General features: G+C 38.0%; 1 long non-coding RNA gene across 1 annotated transcript; it reads right to left on the reverse strand.

Moving 5' to 3' along the window:
• Positions 1-661: 661 nt before the first annotated feature.
• LOC113964176 lies at positions 662-1,548 on the reverse strand. Its single transcript, XR_003533081.1, has 2 exons — positions 1,486-1,548; positions 662-730 (listed from the first exon to the last, which is right to left on the reverse strand). It is a non-coding gene; the product is annotated as an uncharacterized LOC113964176 (long non-coding RNA).
• Between the last annotated feature and the right edge of the window lie 15,177 nt (positions 1,549-16,725).

Here is a 16,725-nt window from a genome sequence, read left to right on the forward strand (position 1 = left end):
TATAAGGTAGCAGTGCTGGCCTGAGGAAAGGAGAGGTAAGTTTTGTAAGAACAATCTTTTAAGTGGACCAGCTGACGTGGCTGGAAAAAAATTGAATTTTTATCAGAGCAGCAAAGCCTTTGTTCTGCCATCTGAAGTAATTGACAAAAATCTCTTAAATTAAAAATTATAACAGATGTTTTAGGTTCTCTGCAGGCACAGAACAACAATACTGGGTAGGGGAAGGCTATTTAGTCCCTCCCTAGTAGTGTGTACTCTGTCATATGACATCAGCACCATCTTGGACTGCCCAGCCCTTCCATTTCCCCTTCCACTTATTCAGGTGCTGTGCCTATCCCTGTAGCATGCAGGTCACAGACAGGCTGTTTTAACTAAACTCTGATTTATAGAAAGTTGCAGCCTTGCTGTTCAGAGTTGTTGATTTAGCTAGCAGATGCTGAACATCAGCAGATAATACAATCTGATGAGTGATCTACACAATTTAGGATTTCAGCCTGCAAATTTATGAGGAAAAAAACCCAAATAAAACTGTTCAGATAAGAACTATTTGGTTCTACTCCTTTTTCATTAAGGACCTTAGCCCTTCTTCAATTGAAATCAATGGAAATTCAACTCTAGGTTAAGCAGATACTACTCAGTTACATGGACAGAGCTGTGCCAATTTAGCTTGGGCTGCGTTTATTCTATTAGATTGCCCTTCATAGCTGAATCCAAAAGGGATGTTTTTGTCCTGTGGAAAAAAAGAGAATATACAGAGAAGAGAATCAAACTGTAACAAAATGTGAAAATATACTATCCAATCACTTCCTCAACTGAACAGTTAACTAATTACAGTAAGATTTTTTTAAAGTTTTATATTATTGAACATGATAAAAAAAAATTTTAAAAGTGCTGAATTTGCACATATTTTTACTCTGAAAGTGCATACAGTTGGAGATTGCATGTGCAAATATTTGATTTGCCATATTTTTGCATATCCACTTTTTGCATGCAATCATCTTGGACACTGTACACAAAATTCAGGTTGTTTAGGAAAAAATCCGCAACCAACCCAAACCCACAACCAACTCCCCCAAAACCCCAAATCAAATAAACAAAACACTCTCCTTCCCCTGACCCAAACCAGGTATCTCTTCTTATGGGGCTGTGTATGAATAGAACTTAACCTTCTTTCAGATCTGTTTTATGACATTGACTTCCACCAGAGTCCCTTCAATGATGGGTTCTACCCATCATTCAAGGCTGTTCCACCCTCTTTCCCCCACCCACTATCTCACTCATTGCTGTGAAGCCATATGGAGCTTTCCTACTCCAACTTTAGCTTTTGTGGCCTCGTGTTTGCTGCGGATCTGACAGCAGGCACTGGCTTATGCTAGCAGTAACAGAGGTTTCCAGTCCAAGCACTTCACAGATCCGAGTGTTAGCTGTCAAGATGAAACATGATCAGGTGAATTCATCCTGTTATGGTCAAATCCTTCTGCTTACCTTAACCTGTATGGAAAAGTTACAGCTTGCAAGATAGGTATTCGAAGTGAGGTCAGTATTTCAAAGGGCTCACTGCATGCAAAGGTATACAAATGGTGTTAAATCTCTGCAGTAATGCATTCTATTTGCATTTCACAGACTAGTAAAAGCATAGAGTACTTTCAAGTATAAAAATAATTTTACAATGTCAAAGTGTTGTAGAGAAAAATTATTAAAAAAAATCCCCAAACACTGAAGAATTTGTCAGGAATTTGCTCACTTCAGACTTAAAATATATTCCAATTTCATACAACCACTTTTTCCTCAGCGTCTCAAGATCTTGCTTCCAGTGTGAAGTTGGAGATCTATGAGATCATTCTCCTACGGAAAAAGAATAATATAAAAATTCACTAAGCACTTCATGATGTCAGTTAATTTGACTGATCGCTCTTGATGTGATTTGGCACATCAGAGCAGTGTGATTCATGAGCTAAGAGGGAAGGACTTCTTAGCAATTTGTCCCCAACTTATAATGTGACATCAGTGCTTCTTGAAAGCTAATTCCACATACAATAGGCATCCCATTTTCTAAAGACACGTCTTCATTTATACTGTTCCACCTAATATTCCTTACTAAGCCTTCAGACTTTGGTCTGCTTAAGATTAAAACTTTTTTTTTTAATTATGAACATTTATCTCTCATCAGAGAAGATAAGTGTACCTTAGGAGAGACATGAGAGAAAGATTTGTGAGATCTAACAGATTTGTACAAGAGAATCATGACAGCTATTTCATAATGGAAAGATTCTCAGAAAGATAATTCTTTATCATACAGATGAGTTTGCTACCTTAGCAGATGTTCACCTTTTAAATAAAAATAAGCTTTTAAGAGATCCTCTGAAATGTCATAGTTATCCCCATTACTAAAAAATATCTTGATTTACACTATTACAGTTGTTGAAACATTCTTAAGCAATAGATTCTGAAAGCCGTACTTTACCTGCCCCGCAAGACATTTAATTAATTCCATGCTTTCATTGTAGACACTGCAATTAAAATAATTCTTGACTACCTCATGGAATTTTAAACATTTTGAAGAAATGAATTCAGTACAAGATAGTGTGTGTACAGTTCTGCAACTTGGTCTCCCAGTTGTCCAATAAATTGCTGGGAGAAACAATTAGTGTAGAGTAATTTGTTAGAGAATGAACCAAAAATGTATCTAAAAATGCCAGTACTAAATGTGCTGACAATTAAGAGCAAATTACTTAGCAAAGATGCCATGTGTTCATATGTTGCTTCAACTACATGCATTTGATGTCTAGCACCACATTTTTGCTTAAGACATAATTACACATTTTGTTCAGTTTTGTATCTGTGCTGGAATAAGGTGATATGATGCCAACACTTTTTAGACAGGACTCCCCAGTGATTTGAGTTATCACAGTACATTTTCTTTCCAAGGGCAAAAGTATTTTCAATTAAATGGGAGGCAGGTTTACTAATTCATTTTGATTATTTTTCCCTTGCCCCATAGAAAGTTTTATACGGTAACAGAATGAGAAACAGAAATGACTTAATGTGGAATCGATGTTACATGAAAAGATCTCTCAGCGGAAACTGTAAGACTGTCATTGCCCAATCAACTAAAAACTAAATGAGATAAAGCATTTAGTAACCCTTTGCTGAAGACAATGCTGCATTCATTGGGAGTTTTAGGATGACCTACAGGCTTTCAAAGTGGGTCCAGAAGATGGCTACAAAGATGATTAAGGGACTGGAGCATCTCTCTTATGAGGAAAGGCTGAGGGAGCTGGGCCTGTTCAGCCTTGAGAAGAAATGACTGAGAGGGGACCTTTTCTATGTATATAAGTATCTGAAGGAAGGGTGTCAAGAGGATGGGACCAAGCAATAGGACAGGAGTTAACAGGTAGAAACTGATGTACAGGAAGTTCTACCCGAATATGAGGAAGAACTTCTTTACTGTGAGGTTGACCATGCACTGGAACAGATTGCCCAGAGAGGTCGTGGAGTCTCCCTCACGGGTGATATTCAAGAACCTCCTAGAAGCAATCCCATGATGTGCTCCAGGATGACCCTGCTTGAGCAGGGAGGTTGGATCAGATGACCCAGTGGATCCCTTCCAGCCTTACCCATTCTGTGATTCTCTGTGATTCTATTTTAGATAACAATAAATGAAAACTACTGTATCATGCACATAAGACTATGGTGAATTACTAGCACTTCACAGTTCAAAAAACAGGGAAGAGGTCTATTTTAGCACTTACAGCAGAGAAGCAACTTCTCTTTGACAATCATTTTGTTATACTTTCTAAGTGCTTGGTGTTTTTTTAAAGGTAAATAAGGACAATGGGCTGGGAATTTTTTAAAAAGGATCCAGGAGAACACACACTTCCAGCCCTGCTGACAAATCTCTAAGGTTCAAGTTTATGTCCAGATAAAAACATTTGTATTGTTCATATTGAATAAGTATACTGTCTGTAGGTTAATAATAATTTGTAAACATCATGCATTTATAGATAATATAGAGAATATTCTTACCTGCTGGTATTAATTAATTCCATAATGGTAGGTCATACCATATCTTCAGATGAGATTGATTGGTAACATAATCCATAAGAAAACTAAACCAGTTCATCACTGAATAAATTAATTTTCTCCTGCTTACAGTTTTTCATTTCACTTTTTAGAAGCTTCCAAAGTTTTTACCACCCTAAAAGAAAATTAAGTGCTGTTTTCCTTACCTATGTAGAGTCTGGTCTTTCCAGAAATCTTGGCAGAATAAGGAATAATGTCTTGTAGATATGTTGTTTCACTCAGGTCCTCTTTCATAATAGTCTTGTATTTTGGACAGTCAAACCGTGGGGAAATGGGATAACTAAACTTCCTCTATCTTCGCAAAGGTTTTTCTGGATAAAATATTGACAATTTTAAAATCAATGAGTAGAGTCAGCCTTAGTCTCCAAATGACATAAACTTTTTCTGTCCTTTTAATCCACTCCAACCCACACTGTAATCCATTTTTCTGCAAAGAAAGTAATCTTATCCAAATTCTTTATTTCCCACATAATGGGGACTTCTTAGACTTCTTGATTTCTTACTTGCCACCCTTCCCCTTTCAACTTACTATCTTCAACGGGACCCGCCTTTCTTGGATTTTCTCTTATTACTTTTTCATTATCTCCTTTGATAAGTTCTTATTTTTCCATTTCTCTTTCTCCAAGGACATAAACATGCACAGGGACACCAGCATTCCCGAACCTTTGACTGCAATTGTATGTCTGGATGATTTCTGACTCCAGAATTTCCCTTTCTTCAAGCAGTCTTATGACTGCTCCATGTCTTTAAACCCTTGTTTATTCTGAAATCTCCCTTTCTTACTAATTGTTTCCAGAGCTACCTGGTTTTCACCCTCTCCTGTCCTAGTTAATTTTGTATTCAGCCTCACTAGTCTTTTCTCTTTTCTTTTTAAAATATTGCAATGCAATCTATTATCTTCTTCTGGTAATCTTCAGCAGGCAAATAATTTCTTCTTTCTCTTGTTTTCCTTTCAATTCCCAAGTCCACTTCAAACTCCTCATTAATGTTCGCAGAGACCCTATCCCCATCTTCAGTCATGTCTCATGTCACACTTCTTTTTTCAACTTCTCCCATTGCAGTTCCCAGCAGAGAAAGACTTGACCAAGACTTCTTTATCTTTCTTACTTTGTGAACACAAGCATTCTAACACCTTTTCCAGTGGAGGGAACAGCTTCCTCTAGCCAGACTCCTCATTCTCTCCTCTCATTCAAGTTTTTTTTTTTTTTTAAGGATCATTTATTTCTTCTGGGCCAGCAGTCTATCAATTCTGTCTTCCCTGGGCTACTATCTTAAAATTTTTTGTCTCTCTTTATTTTATTACATTTTGAAAATAGTACTATAATTCTTTCAACAACAGCAAGTTTCTGTGCCATCTTATTATTAGGACAAATATGTAACGCCAGTATATTAATATGCATGCCAAAATAAATGCATTTTGGCAAGGCTATATTCAAATCTCATCCAAATTTGCCAATAATTTCTTTTTCCTTTAAAAATATTTTTCTGTGATGGCTGACCAACAAATTTTTTCTCTTGCTGAAAATTGTCTATGCATAAGTTTCCTCAGTTTATTGAAGAAAATATTAAAAGCTGTTTTGATTGTGATCTATAAACGGATATAGGTATTTTAATGAGTGAGTTCAGACTGTCAGATATGGTGGTGTTCAACATCTAGAAGCTTAATATATACAAATTAAGATGGGAAGTAAGATTCAGTCTTTTGAGAGTGAGAGTAACTAGCCTTTGGAATAACTTTAATCGGTATATAATGAATGCTTCTCTATTTTAAGCCTTGCAATCAACATTGAATATGTTACCGAAATACACATAGCCCAGTTCAGGCAGAAGTTCTGAGCTTAACGCAGGGATTTCTAGATGAGTTTCCACAACTGGCCAGTCAAGATGACTGCTATCCTTAAAGTCTATGGGCAAAGGCCTAGTCCCTTTCAAGTAAATGAAAATATTCTTGATTTCAGTGGGATCAAGTGTTTAGGTATGAAAAATAGAATGAGCCATGGGTAGATAACACCCAGATCTTCATCTGCTCTTTGGTCCTCATGAGGCTGTGGTGGATCCCACATGCCAAAATGTCCTAAGATAGCCTCACTCCAACAACAATTTCTCATGGTTCTTACTAGCACTGGTTTATCAAGTGAAATGATGACTGTAAATGTTTTAAGTTGCACACCCTATTTTCTTGCTTTGCAGAATAAGAATAGGGTTTGATACATGCTTTAAGATAAGCAAGTACTTTACAGAGCTGAGGTAAAACATATTACACTCTCAGCTGGTTAACAAGGTGGTTATTTTCTTGTTAATAAAGGAGATGAGAGGTTATTTTTATTTTGTTTGTCAGGTTAGATTTCCTGAGAGGTTACACCATATGAAAGAAACCTTTCAACTCTCTTCCGCAACAGAATTTAATGCAATGTGTTTCTTCCCATGAGGCCAGAAACATATTTCTGAGTGCAATAACCCTGCATTGAAAGGCTACTGCGTACCAGCTCTGAAAACTAGAATTCTCTATATTGCAGCTCAGGCTTCTTGCCACAATCTCACCTTGAAGTGTTCACTTCAAGATGTACCTGTTTTTACCACATCACTGAGCAGAACACTGTTGAGTTTTTGTCCTCTTTGCTGTTACCAACCAAATTCAAAATAGGTTGGATTTGGGGAGTGCCTGTATGCAAATTCTGAGAAGTGCTGAGGAGGAGTTATTTTTATTTTAGAAACTAAAATACCTCTGAGGACCTGGGCCTTTGATTCCAGGAGCTAAACTGAAAACACTGGCTGACTAATTTAGTGTACATCTCTTTGAATAGCCATCAGATGGTAGCATCACGGACTGTTATCATTAAAAAGAAAAGTAGACAATGAATGCTCTACCAAGAAATGTATTTGAATTATTTTAATAAATTATGCAGGGTTTTTTAATGTAGGTGATCATCTGGCAAAGGTTAGGCTGAGCCCATCACTCATCTCACTTGTGACCTGTCAAGCACATTAAAATACAAACATCTACTAGTAAGAAGCTAATGCCTTAGACTACAGCATCTCCTCACCTTCCTGCTACTCTGAAGTTCCCAAATGAAATATCAGGTCATTTCCAATAATGACCACACAATCAAACAATCAAGTATAATTAAAACAAGAGATTAATCATTTTTGCCTGCGTCTGCACTCCTGTTTCCACACTGTCCACATGCTGCTATATAATTAAGCACCTAACTGCCAAAGTCTTTTTCTGAATCCAGCATTTCTTTCTTTATCTCTCCCCTTCATCTGTCCTGACTTGCATGTTAATATCAGATCAGAAAATGGCAGAGAACCAGGGTCTGCTCCCACAGAAACCAATGGCAAAACTCACACTGACTTCAAAGCTTACTTCCCCTGTGTGTACATGTTTACCTGATCATAGCTTCATAGTAAAGATAAACATTTTCCCTAAAAACCTAATTATGCCTAATTTAAATGAAAAAACCCACAACTCATACAATGGTCTTTGTTGCATATCAACACATGCTCTTCTCTTTAAAAAAAGATTAAGAATCCATTAACCCCCAAACTGTCAAATCTCATCCTGAATAACAGTGTCTAATGTTAAAGCTGGCTTATAAAGTGTGGGAGGACAGATAAACTGTCTTTTCCCCTGGGTTCTCTCTTTTTCCTTTCCTTTCCTTTTCAAATGACCCTCCCCAAATAATAGAATGGTGTTTTATGTTTCAAATGTACCATATGGCATGATGTGAGTGCAGTTTAATTACATATTAGCATATTCTTACAACAAGGGTTGGCTGTTTAAAGCAGCTTGACAAAACAGGAATTAAAATATTTGAATCAACACTTTTGGAGGAAATCTGATTTTGTTATTATGAAAATTTACTTAAATCTTGACTGTGTGATGATCTCACTAAACTTTCACAGCATGAGATTGTGAAACAGCAAGAAAAACTATTCCACCCTTTTTGTGCTTGGGATTTTAACTGTTATATTAAGGACCACTGAATATATGTATGACAGCAATTCACAGTTTCGTAGGATTACCTGATTTTCACTCTTCTTTCAAATTTTGATGTAAAAAATAATTAAAACTAATGATAAGGTCAACATTCCTTTAAATTACAAGGAATTTGCTGGTGAAATTTGCTGGTCAAGATTTACCCTGCTTTCTGTCTCATTAAGAATGTTGCTTTACTGATACATTTAACCATCCTTGTGCTGTCCTCAGCACTTGCAGATGATCAATGGCATCATTTGGTGTCTTAAGAAGAAGGAAGCAATTAGCAGCAAATTTATATGAAAGATTTCTCTGAACATGAACCCTCTCCTACACTCTGCCTTCTCTCCTATTATTTTCTCTACCATTCCCGAAGCATCATATTCTAAAATACCTTTTAAATAAAACAAACTAAAAAATACGTGCCCAGACCGTGTATATCATCTGCTACCCTCAGATGGTGCTGAGAACATACTTCTATTTGCAGACTAAAAAAACAGTTTTGGACATTTTTGCAAATGTTTAGACATGAATTTCATGGAATTATTTTTGTTGATAATCACTCACACAAGTAATTGTTTGAAGGCTCAGACCCAACATTTGTTAAGTGGTCTGAATCTTCCCTGTACTGACATTTCAACTCCCCAGTGTTCAATGAAATAGAGGCAGAGGCATCCTCCAAACATGTTCCTGCAATCCTTTATCAGTGGCATTTTCCTCACAGTTTGTCTTGAATTGTTTTTATTTCACTTCCCATGGGTAATATTCTTGGCTCTCTATTGTCTGGATAAAGCCTATATAGCCCTGAAGCCTACAGAAGAGGGATTATGCGGAATTTATACCATGCATTGGCCGGGTGCTGGCTCCATGCACATGGATGAATGGCATCCATGTCAAATTGTTAGTCTCCCCAGAATGCTCTCTATAGTGATAAAGATGACTCATGTTTCATGGAGATCGGTGGACCAGCAACATCTGATCAGACTTTTCCCATCGTTTGTTCCAGCCACTCTAGGACCGAAAGTTATCTCTGGAGAATTTTAAAAAAATATAAAAGAAGCATTCAAGAGCTTGTCAGTAAAATGTATATCTAATCCAATTTGTGGGATAATTTCCATTTTAAGCCTGATTTTAGCCTTGGCTAATTTTCTGTAAGCAAAATAAAAGTTACTTTTTTGCATGAGATGTACAAAAATAATACACTTTCCACTGGTAAACTGTGTGGGAAGAGGAGCACAGCTACTGGAGGGAGTCACAAGGTCAGGAATAGTCAGTCATTTTACCATGATCTCTTTGATAGGCGATCTTGGTCCTAGTTACAAATTGTTCTTCTCCCAGTCTTCCAGGTGAGTGGAAGTATACGGTGCATAGTACAGTGCATTCATTTCCCCAAATCAAAGTGCAAATCATTACTCTTCATGTGCAGAAGTCTTCTTGAGAGTGATTATCTCTTTTTGCCATACATTCTTGGGGGTACTGTCCTTTCACATGGCCCTTGTCCCATGGGGCAGCAGCCAGCCTTTGCTCTGGCATTAATTGCAGGCAGTGGGGCCTGTTGCATCAGCCTCTGCTATTTGCTGTCCTCCTCTCTTGTTGTCTGGAGCCAAACTTGCTTAAGATATTTATTCCCACTCAACTGAAAAGCCACCCATAAAGAGCACCAGTAAAATTCTCATTTTAGTTTTTTTACCTTTTGGTACCATGGCCTTGTCTCTTGTGCACTGCCTCAGAGGACAGTGTCAGGAAGCACAGGGGGAATGAGAGGGTGAGGGGAGGATGATGTTTCCCCACACCCTCTGAGAGCAAGGCAGTGCTCTGCCAGATAGGACCATATGACAGCGAGGTAAAATGGGCAGGATTTTCTGGAAGACCCTGAGAAAGGACTGCATGCTTTGGGTTATATTAGGAACAGAGCTGGAAAGATGGTGGCAGCAAATAGTGTAGAAAAAAATTGAACGGAAAGAACTTCTTGAGGGGCAAAGAAACAAGGATGGGCAATGACAGAGAGGGAGTGTGGCTGTAAGTAGTGTAAGAAAAGAAAGAAAAAGTTCAGGAAGGTGAAAAAGGGAAAGCTGTCTTTGGATTGGGAAGATCTGTTCTCATATGGGCCGAAGAACAGTTTGTGGTGACAGTAGCTGCACAGACAGGCAGTGATGCCAGGCTCCAGTCCCATCCTCTGGACACATCAGCATGGCATTGACAAAGCAACCTATTCACTTAGGTATTCATCACCAAAATTGCTAACATATATGAGTGAACAAGTGCATTCCCTCTCTTCCTTCTCACCAGGGAAGAGGAAGCTATTTAGTACACTTGATTTCTTCAGGTAGGCCAAAGTATTAAGGTAAACCAGCTGTATTACTAAGAGTTCAACTTTTAGTTCAAATAGATCAAAATAACTTTTATATTAGGACAACTTTGAAAATAGATTGTGCAGTTTGGCATAATCTAAGTTTAAAGTGGGGTTTCAGTTTGCAGTCTATTTCTGAGACTTCTGCTTATGAGAGTAGAAATCTCACAAAGTCCGTTTTTGCTAAAGGACAATAGAGGCAACTAAATCTGAGCCAGAAAAAATGATTCAAAACTAGTCCAGCACCAGTTGATTCCTGCCTGAAAATTTGCAGATGAAATGTCTCTGCTCCCTAAAACGCAGATGAATTTGAAGTTTTGGCTTCATCCAGTCTCTTCTAAACATCTCTTTTGGTGATGTAAGTTATTTGGGGAGTACAGGGTCAATAATGCTGAGTTATAGACTGTATTTATAAATTCTGAGCTCTCAAACAAAACCATAAATGTACATTCCATAGTTCCCAGACAAAAATAAACAGAGCCTGCTATTTCTAATCCATTCCTCCTTTCCCTTGGTGCTGATTAGATTGCATATCCTGAAAGGGTAGTCAGGCTTTTCTGAAGTTATTTCTTAGAGGTTCATCTGTGATTTAACGCAAATATTTTGTAGATTTGAAAGATATATGGCACAGCTGTTCCTTCTGCATATGACAACTTTTTTCTAAGCTCTTCTGAAGGAAAAAAATCAACTCACAGCTATCCATTTGCCATGGGATGCTGTGGCCTTCTTAAAACCTGAAGAACATCTCATTCCAGGGTCTCAGATAGGGGATGATTTTGACCACACTTATCTGACACTAATTCCATGTTTAGAATATTGAGGGTTGGTATGTTTTTATCTTCTCTTTTAAATAAGTAAAGACATTTCCTGTGTCAAAATGAAATGTTTTGTAATGAATTCTGATAAGTCTAGAATAGCTAAATAAATTTCAAGACTTTACAAGTAATTCAAGTATCACTGTTTCAAATAAAATAATGTGTAAGAATTTGTTTCTGCAAAAATAAATTCCTTATGTGACTTAGCTGAACCCATGCTACTGGCAACTGTCCATATTTTTCCCTCAGATGTTACATTTGTGCTTCAAAACCAAGTGGCTAACACCGAGCTCTCTGACTTTCTCTTTGTACTGCTGTCAACCTATTCACATGTAAAACAGCACCCAACTGCTTAATCCCTAATCCACATTGAAATCCAGAGTAGCCATTTCAGGTTTGATGTTTATGGCTCATCTTTACCTTAGAAAGGATCTGGGTGGTGCCTTCACAGCCTCCTTACTCTCAGTAGACCACCACTAAAAGATTAGTACATTAATGACCAGAGAAATTTTATGAAGGCCAGTGCTTCTGACAATCTGAAGATAAACCAGTGCTCCTTTGCCATCAATTATCTGGCTGACTTAAAGAAAACATGCGCATTTTAGCTTTTCATATTGAGTACCAATATACACTAGATTAAAGGACAAAAGCATGTCACAACACCAAATCCTATTAAAAAATATATGGATTCAGATAATTGAATACTCCATGGAAGTGACAAAAGCCAGAGGCTAATATGTTATGTATACAAAGGCCTCCATCTCTGTTTGTTCCACACTTCCCATCTGATTAGACCTTCAGGGCAAAAAAATGTCAGAATTCAGTGACATTTAAATACATGCATTGATAATACAGGAGCATCATGGTTGTGTTGTAATTACACAAAAACCTGATCATTACAAGCCCAGGAAATTCATAGTTAAATTGTACTTCAAAGCAATGTGCACACATAAAGGTGTGGAAATACAGCTCTAAGTAACAGCAGCTCTGCCCTTTTCTACCAGTAACATCATGAAATAAAGAAAGTTAGAAGGAAGACAGATTTGTGTTTTCAGTGCCGGATAAATTAAGCTGATTTGCAATGACGTTTTTTCAGACACCTTTCTCTTCTTGAAAGGAGAAGAATAACAAGTTTTGGTATTTAACAGCCACTTTCACAAGAATGATATGAGGTATTAACTGGATGCTATTGTCCCTTCTGGCATCATAACAGTTAGCTGATGTAATCATTAATAACAACAAGTTTCCTCCAAATGTAGCCTGTTCTGATGATTTATATTAATTTGAATTGTGTTGGAAGTTTAAGGTTTCTTCATTATTCTGCTGTTATCACCTCTGAGACAAAAATACTCTACAAGTATTTCAGCGTTTTCTGATTATTTCCCTGTCAGTTAGCAACTGATTAAAAGATCTGTTTGAAGATGACAACAAAACCATCCCCCTTCTAGTCTTATAGTACCACAAATGGAGGGAAGCCAACATCTGAGTTTCATTGTGAACAGGAGTCGGTAGATTTTTTTTGATTTTATAGCTGCCTCCTGCCTTACTGAACGCATTTGTTCTTTTCCTGTGGTGATATGTTTCCTTGTTCTCTTAGGCCCTGTTGTATACCAGGGAAATGCCCCTTCCTCTCAGAGTAAACATCTTTCTTTTTAATAATTTTTTGAGACAGGAAACAAAGCAGAGGGAGAAGCATGTTGTATCGAGTGTCATGCAAGTATCATGAGTCTCGATTTACAGGAAGCTGAACATGAGCCAGCAGTGTGCCCAGGTGGCCAAGAAGGCCAGTGGTATCCTGGCTTGTATCAGGAAGTGTGGCCAGCAGGACTAGGGAAGTGATTCCCCTGTACTCAATGCTAGTGAGGCCACACCTTGAGTACTGTGACCAGTTCTGGGCCCCTCACTTCAGGAAGGATATTGAGGTGCTGGAGCAGGTCCAGAGAAGAGCAACGAGGCTGGTGAAGGGACTCGAGCACAAGTCCTATGAGGAGAGGCTGAGGGAGCTGGGGTTGTTCAGCCTGGAGAAGAGGAGGTTCAGGGGAGACCTCATCACTCTCTACAACTACCTGAAAGGAGGTCGTAGCCAGGTGGGCATCAGTCTCTTCTCCCAGGCAACCAGAAGTAGGACAAGATGGCATGGTCTTAAGCTGGTCCAGGGGAGGTTTAGGTTGGATATTAGGAAGAAATTTTCTACAGAGAGAGTAATCAGACACTGGAACGGGCTGCCCAGGGAGGTGGTGGATTCACTGTCCCTGGAAGTTTTTAAGATGAGACTGGTTGTGGCACTTAGTGCCATGGTCTAGTAACCATGGTAGTGTTGGATCAAGGGTTGGACTTGATGACCTCAGAGGTCTTTTCCAACCCAGTTGATTCTATAATTCTATGACTCTATCATGTTGGTATTTTTGTTGAGGTCTCTACTGTGCTGGCAGTCTGTATCATTCTTTTTCTGATGTCTCCAGAAGCATCTATATTATTGAAATTCAAGTGTTAGAAAGAGGATATTTGAGCTCACTTGCAGAGGAGCAAAGTAGAGCTGTCTTCATACTGCCTTCTCTGAGCTGTATGGAGTGACACAGGTCTCGTGAGCTTGACACTTCCTTGTGTTCCATAGAAACAAAGAAACAGAGGAAAGGAGTCTGAGGTTTCCAGAGATTAGGAAGTACTTTTTCGCTGTGAGGGTGACGGAGCACTGGCGCAGTTTGCCCAGGGAGGGTGTAACATCCCCCGTCCTTGGAGATATTGGAAAGCTGTCTGGACACAGTTCTGGGCAACTGGCTGTGGGTGGCCCTGCTTGAGCAGAGACTGGACCAGACGAACTCCTGAGGTGCCTTCCAACCTCAGCCATTCTGTGAGAAGATTTTGGCATAGGTGTACGCTGCTGTAAGTCAAGACTTCAATCCTGCCTTACGAAATCACCGCAGTTTTGAGGACGAACAACCATTTTCGTCAGAAAGTTATGTTATTTTCTAAACTAGATTTTAGGCCTTTTTTTTTTGTTAAAATGATCGATCTAAAAATTAAAAAGTAAATGCGAAGTTATGGCAAATCTTTCTTGGACAAGTAGTGCGGATATATGGAACCTTAAAGTTTTTTACACAAACAGTATTTTTGTCTTCCATCTCTGAGTGCTTTGGGTTAATGGTCATGAAATGCAACGGAATCATGCATATCATTCACACCAGGGTAGATGTTGGCAGCAAGATCCACTCCAACAAATCATCTGAATGCCTTTTGTGTCTTTGATGGTTCAAAAAGAGTAGTGTTGCAAACAGTGACCTCATGGAAAATCAGATTCTGGACCTTAGGTCAGCTTTTCTGGATAAATAAATTAAGAAAACACAAATACAAAGAAAAATTATAATAATTTACGTGGAACTAGAACATGAAAAGGTCTGGACTAATGTATACCAAGGGACTTGATTTCAGCTGGTCTTAGCTTGTTCCAGCATTTCTTTCACGTGTTCTACTTACTGCACTTTAATTGACCTAGCCAAATGCTGAAAGAACAGTTCACATAGCTTACAAATAGTCTTGTTCTTTCTTCTTCACAAGCCAGAGGATGAATAATTGTAGAATAATTCTAGAGACTTAATCCTATGGAACTGTACTCCCATAGATTTCAGCATTAGGAAATAGCTGAGAAAAATTCCCATACTGACATGAGAATAGTGCAAAAACATGAGTTTTATTAATTCAATCTAATTACATTATTCACCCCTTGTCTAAGTCAAAATCGCCATCATGCTCCGCAAAGACTAGAGTCATAATAAAACCCAAATATTAAAGGTGTTGTTTGACAACATGCAGCTTATGAGAGAAAAGGGTTTCCTTTCCTTGAAAAGGATGTAATTATGATCATGTTTACTGGTGATTAATTATAATTATTGTGTTTTGTTTCACTTAATTCCCTCTAGATAGATTCATTGGATTTCTGCTGTGTGTGTGTGAAAGTATTTTTTACTGGACTTCTCACTCAAATATGAATGCTGAAAATCTTGTATGGATCTGCTTGGAAATGGTAGCTAGCTTTGTTGAAATGCAGAACATCACCCAGCTGGCATGGTGAAAGCAAATGACACTCAAGCTTCACAGTCTTCAAGAGTATGCTTAAAAACTATTTCCTGTACATTTTTAAATGCTTCACAGCATTGCCTCTAATCATAACTAACGCTTACTTTGTGCCTAATGGTGCGAATATCATGTATGATGGCATTTTATCAGAGGTGGCATAAAAACAGTGCAAGAAATCATTAGAGAAAATGCTAAGCAAATGTGAAAAATCAGCAAAGTTTAAAATGAAATGTTCTCTCTTGATTTCATACATTCCTGGCATAATAATACTGTAGCATATCATTATCATTAGTTGTGCTGCTTGAATTAAGGTTATATAAACCAGTTGGATATACCCTTGTGTTATAAGGCGTTCTTGGCAGTCTGATTCCACCACAGCTGTCTTAGCCGCACTTTTATAGGAAGCCCTGGAATGAAAGACAATATATCTAACCACCAGTTTGACCCTTTCTTCATTTAGGGTATGGGTTTACTACATAAAAAGATGGAGAGAAAACTTGCATTTCCACAGCCCCCAAACAGAGGCCAGAAATGGTGAGAAATACACAAGTAGCAAGAGATGATTAAGACAATGCCTGTAAGGAGCTGAAACCAAGTTTCAAACACTATCTTGAGTAGCTTAATGTTGCAGTCAAATCAGCAGTACTAGTTGGGAAAGGAAATATTTAAACACAATAATTTTATTTTTTCTTTTTCCTTATTCCAAATAGTGCTGAATTCTCACTTGAAACCAACGTATTTGCAGGGTGTAACTGTGAGGATTGTGGCTTTGTGTATCTATTTTAGTCTTTGAAAACCATGATTGAAAGAATAATATATAGGCTAAATTGTATTTTTCCATCTTCTCTTTCCTCTTCTCTCCTGTCAAAATAATTAGGAATTTGTGCTTGTGTCCACAATGCTGTTTCATTCCATTCAGCCATTCCATGAAGCAGACTTAGATAGTTGAGCTACTTTGAGTCCAGAGCTAAAATTCATATCTTCTAACAACAATACATATTCCATTCACACCTAAGCATTACAAATTCAATCTCACTTGCTATATACAAATTTAGTATAGTTATAAAGGTAGAAAGGTGTACATTACTACAAAAAAAACCCCAAAACAAATCATCCTAACAGCCCTATGATACCATGCTTTCAAAATTGCAGATGCTGTATTATATGCATTGTCAACGTCACAAAGATTCTCTTCTGAGGATGGCCTCTGATTTGCACTGAGACAAAAATGTTTGAGACCCACTGAGGATACGAATATTTCCTGTCACTCTCCCACATATAGGGACTGGGCATGTGCACAGATAAATGCTCACCAGACGTCACATGCACTTTTACAACATCACTCAAGATAACTCTAAGTTTGGTGCAAGAGCTCTGAGAGAACACTGTGTTATTATGTTTCAAAACATTTTGCTCACATTTCA

Source organism: Neopelma chrysocephalum, unplaced genomic scaffold, assembly GCF_003984885.1.
Source record: "Neopelma chrysocephalum unplaced genomic scaffold, ASM398488v2 Primary Assembly neopelma1_26, whole genome shotgun sequence".
NCBI lineage: Eukaryota > Metazoa > Chordata > Aves > Passeriformes > Pipridae > Neopelma > Neopelma chrysocephalum.